Consider the following 5,293-nt stretch of genomic DNA (forward strand, 5'->3'; position numbering starts at 1 on the left):
CATATATATATACATATATATATATATATATATATATATATATATATATATATATATATATATATATACATATATATGAAACATTCTTTGATATAGCTTCCTATTCAAAGTAAATTCTGGGTTTACGGTTGGTCACGGAAGTATACGTTCTCATAATTATAACAATAACGCAACTTTCGATGTCTAACTCCCTTTACTCCTGAGTGCCTCCCCGATAAAGAGAATTCGTTACTTTAATCGCTCTTAATGGGAGAGTGGCTACAATCATGCAGCAGAGAGAGAGAGAGAGAGAGAGAGAGAGAGAGAGAGAGAGAGAGAGAGAGAGAGCGAGAGAGAGAGAGAGAGAGAGAGAAGTGGGGTCTTGTGTTCAGTTCATGTTGATCAGTAGTAATTCTTGCTCAGTTTCTGATTTGCGTTTTATGGAGCTTTATTTCATGCAGATAATAATAATAATAATAATAATAATAATAATAATAATAATAATAATAATAATTTCAATAATGATAATAATAATGATAATAATGATAATAATGATACTAATAACATCATTATTATTATTATTATTATTATTATTATTATTATTAATAAAAATAATAATAATAATAATAATAATAATAATAATAATAATAATGAAAAAAAAAATGTTTCATCACATATAATGCTAATTTGTCAAGATTTCCCATTGACCATACGTGAACGACGCCAGAGAAATCTACAACGATCAATCTAAACATGTGACCAAGTGAGTTTACCATATAATTAACAAACAATTAGTTTAGAGAACCTTATTGTGACCATTAGAATGTATAAATACCACAACAACAACAATAATAAAATTATTATATAATCATAATACTCATAGTATGAAATAAGGAAAAAGTGAAAATAATTAAATATATACGAACTATATTTCCGGCCATTTCAAGAATTTTCCAAAAGTTTGAGTAAAGATCTGAAGGAATAAATCAGGAAGTGAACAAGACTTGGAAACATTGGTGGTCTTTTGGGAAAGGATTTTCTATTTTCATATTCCTGATTCTTCAAAAAGGACATAATATGTTTTGGATAAGCCATTTCAAGTAAAAATTTACTGATTCATTAAATATTGTTGTATTTCTTTACATAATTAAACATTTAAAGTTTAAAGAATTATCCGAAGTTGTCCACTGAAAGATTGGCAGGACACACAGGGTAGAAGGAAGAGAGAGAGAGAGAGAGAGAGAGAGAGAGAGAGAGAGAGAGAGAGAGAGAGAGAGAGAGAGAGAGAGGGGAAGAGAGAGAGAGAGAGAGGGTCCTTCTGGAACTAGAGATTTTCAAATGCATCTTTTTGGTGTCGCAAAAGACCTTTCGGGTCTAACAAAGAAAAACAAACTTTGTTTTCGGTAAAGTTAGCAAAAGAAGAAAATTTTTCCTTGAAATGTTGTAAAAAAGGTAAATTAATGGAGAAAATCAGGTAATTTCACTTTAGGAAGATATGAGGACAAAATATTATAGGTTGACAGGGATGAAAATAAGGAAAGCAATCAGAGAGAGAGAGAGAGAGAGAGAGAGAGAGAGAGAGAGAGAGAGAGAGAGAGAGAGAGAGAGAGATAGCATTATATAAATTTGTCTCTTTATATTTCCATAAATCATACACAGGCAAATATATATATACATATACATACATATATATACATATATATATATATATATATATATATATATATATATATAGTATATATATACATATATATATATATATATATATATATATATATATATATATATATATATATATATATATATATATATGTATATATATATATATATATATATATATATATATATATATATATACATATATATATATATATATATATATATATATATATATGTGTGTGTGTGTGTGTGTGTGTGTGTATACTGTATATGTATATATATATATATATATATATATATATATAGTATATATATATATATATATATATATATATATATATATATATATATATGTGTGTGTGTGTGTGTGTGTGTGTTTGTGTGTGCGTGCGTGTGTTCGTGTGTGTCTGTGTGTACAAACGTTAAATAATAATTGTTTTAAAGCAAAATCTCAATGGTGATAACAATTATATATAATCCTTGATCTAATCATCATCACAGGTTCACTCATAAATGATGGGAAATTTCATTACAAAGTATTATTATTATTATTATTATTATTATTATTATTATTATTATTATTATTATTATTATTATTATTATTTTTACAAGATAGCTATAATCTTAGTTGGAAAAAGAGGATAAGATAAACCCATGGGCTCGGACAGGGATAATAGCCCATTAAGGAAAGGAAATAAGGAAACAGATAGAATAGCGTGCCCTCAAGCAAGAGAACTCTACCCCAAGAGTGTTGAAGACCATGGTACAGAGACTATGGCACTATCCAGGAAAATGGCCACAGAACAATTACAGTATAGTAATGAAGCACTTCAGAGAAGAAGAATTTTTCGGTTATCTTCTGTCCGTTATATGAGGAAAGATGAGAATGTATAAAGGATGTACTAGAATATTTGGTGCTATCTGGCTAGTCAAAGTACCTAATAACTATCTAGCGGTAGTACCTCGATAGGGGCTGGTGCCCTGGCGAACCAATTACGTAACTTATAAAAAAAAACTCCGATACTAACGAAACATGTCTAAAATAAACTACACTTCTGTGAAAGCAAAACTCAGGGAAAACTGAGGCTCAGTAAAATGTATTTTAAAGTTACAAATAAAATCCACTAAAATAGAAAACATATATATCAATAAATGTATATATAACCATATATGTATGTATATACAGTATATATATATATATATATATATATATATATATATATATATATATATATATATATATACATGTGCGTTTGAGAATATATGCTCATACACACATTTTATATACATACATACATACATTCATATATATATATATATGTATATATATATATATATATATATATATATATATATATATATATATATATGTGTGTGTGTGTGTGTGTGTGTATGTATACATACATATATATATATATGTATATATATATATATATATATATATATATATATATATATATATATATATATGCGCGTTTGTGAATATATACATACACACACATTTGATATATATACATACATACATATATATATATATATATATATATATATATATATATATATATATATATATATATACATATATCATCATCACCATCATTATCGTTAGCCGTTACTAATCAACTACAGTACAAGTGCCTCAGGCATGTTCCATATATTTATAATCTTTTTATGCCAATCCACACCCACAAACTTTCTTGGTTCCCCAATTTATAGTCGTCTCATCATTCCCCTGCCTGTTTTGCAATCTTTTATTCTTAATGTCCATCTATTATCAGTCATTCTCATCACTTTGCTTTCGTTCTTTTTTTTTTTTTTAACCAAGGGCTGGCCATCCACTGATTATCCTTCTTTTAATTTCGGTCTCATGTCCTCGGGAAACACTACCGTCTGTCCTGAGTAGTATATTCATTAAAATCTCTAGAGGTTCATCCATAACTCTTATTTGCTCTGTCTGCATTTTCATTGACCATTATCTTAGTTTTACTCATATTCATTTTCAGTCTTACTTTTCTGCTTTCTCTATTGAAATATTCTATCGTCTTTTGTAATTTCTCTCATAATTCAATAAATCAACCATGTCATCAACAAATCTAAAATTTTGTACAGAGAGAGAGAGAGAGAGAGAGAGAGAGAGAGAGAGAGAGGGGGGGGGGGGGGCGGGTATTGTAGGAGGAAGAGGAGGGAGTGGGACAGGGTATAGTTGATAGGTGGATGGGTGTGCCAAGGTGATGTGGGGGAGCTTGTTGGGGGAAATGAGGGACCTAATAAAGAGTAAAGTTCTAAAGTTTATAAGTTTGAGAAACTTCTATAACACTATGAATTTCGAAGGGTATTGTAACCATTATGTCAGACTGTCATAACTATCCCACTGATAACATTAAAGATATTACCGGTAAACAATGACACATCTGGTCTGAAATAGATAATAGATATATGTTCCTCTCTCAAACCACCAAAATATAATATGATGTATTTTTGTTTATGCATTCACATTAATTATACGAAATGAAGCTACTTCATTTGTGTGATTTTGTGTTGAGTTTTTTTTTTTTTTTTTTTTTTTTTTTTTTTTGTCAACAAATCTCGAAAAAAAATAGTATGAATAAAAATATCATTGTCACCAAACAAAAAATATTAAGGAGATAATTAAAGCGGTTCTGTCTATCCGTCAACCTCGGTAGATATTTACAAAGATTAAAATGAAATCCACTAAAAAAACTTCGCAAAAAAGATTATGAGTTAAAAAAATCCACCAATTCTTGAAAACTCATTTTGACCATGAAAGTAAGTATGATTAACTGACTCCTCCTTGACCTTAACTTCTTTCTAAAGTTAATTAAAAAGACGTGAAAAATGTTTCCGCTCAAGTGGAGTTAAGATAAGACGTTTTTCAGACTTGGGCTGTCCTTTCCTCTTGGACAAACGCAAGAGGAAACGTTAGAAGAAACAAGGCCTCGAATACGATTTTTTTTTTATTCAAATGAATATCTTTTCCCAACAAATAAAATATTCACAAGGAATCCTATTCAATTATTTTGAATCATCAATCAGGCTGCAATAGATAATAAAACAACAACAAAAAATATCAATAATAATGATAATGAAATTAATGATAATAATAATGACATTCTTCATAGCAGAGTAAAAGTTTAAATGGAGCTGATTTTGTTTTATTATTATTAATTAAATGGCATATATAAAATACCACCAGATATTATCAGGGAAAATAATACAAATTTTTCTGGTTATGTTGATACTTTGGATATTCAAAAGTATTTCACCTCCTTTCATGATTTATTTGAGACTTTTTACCATTAAGACAAAATCACGAAATGTGCACGTCATTTTTCGCATTCATTTTCTAGTTTTGGGTTTGCAGATTCTAGCATAGCTTTGATAGGTGTTCATTTAAATATTTGACTCATAAAAAGTAATAAAGAAAACAATATAAATGAATAGACAACTGAGGTTATTAATACAGTACCGGATATACATTGTATCAACTTCAACCATTATAATTCAGCTTGTTATTCATCCTCTATGACTATGAAGGATGATAATGATAAAAATATGGATATTAACATTTGATGAAACATTTGAATATATATAAAAAAAACACTAAAATGATGAGGAAAAAAATACTTTTGACGAC

The sequence above is a fragment of the Palaemon carinicauda genome, chromosome 17, assembly GCF_036898095.1.
Source record: "Palaemon carinicauda isolate YSFRI2023 chromosome 17, ASM3689809v2, whole genome shotgun sequence".
In the NCBI taxonomy this organism is placed as follows: domain Eukaryota; kingdom Metazoa; phylum Arthropoda; class Malacostraca; order Decapoda; family Palaemonidae; genus Palaemon; species Palaemon carinicauda.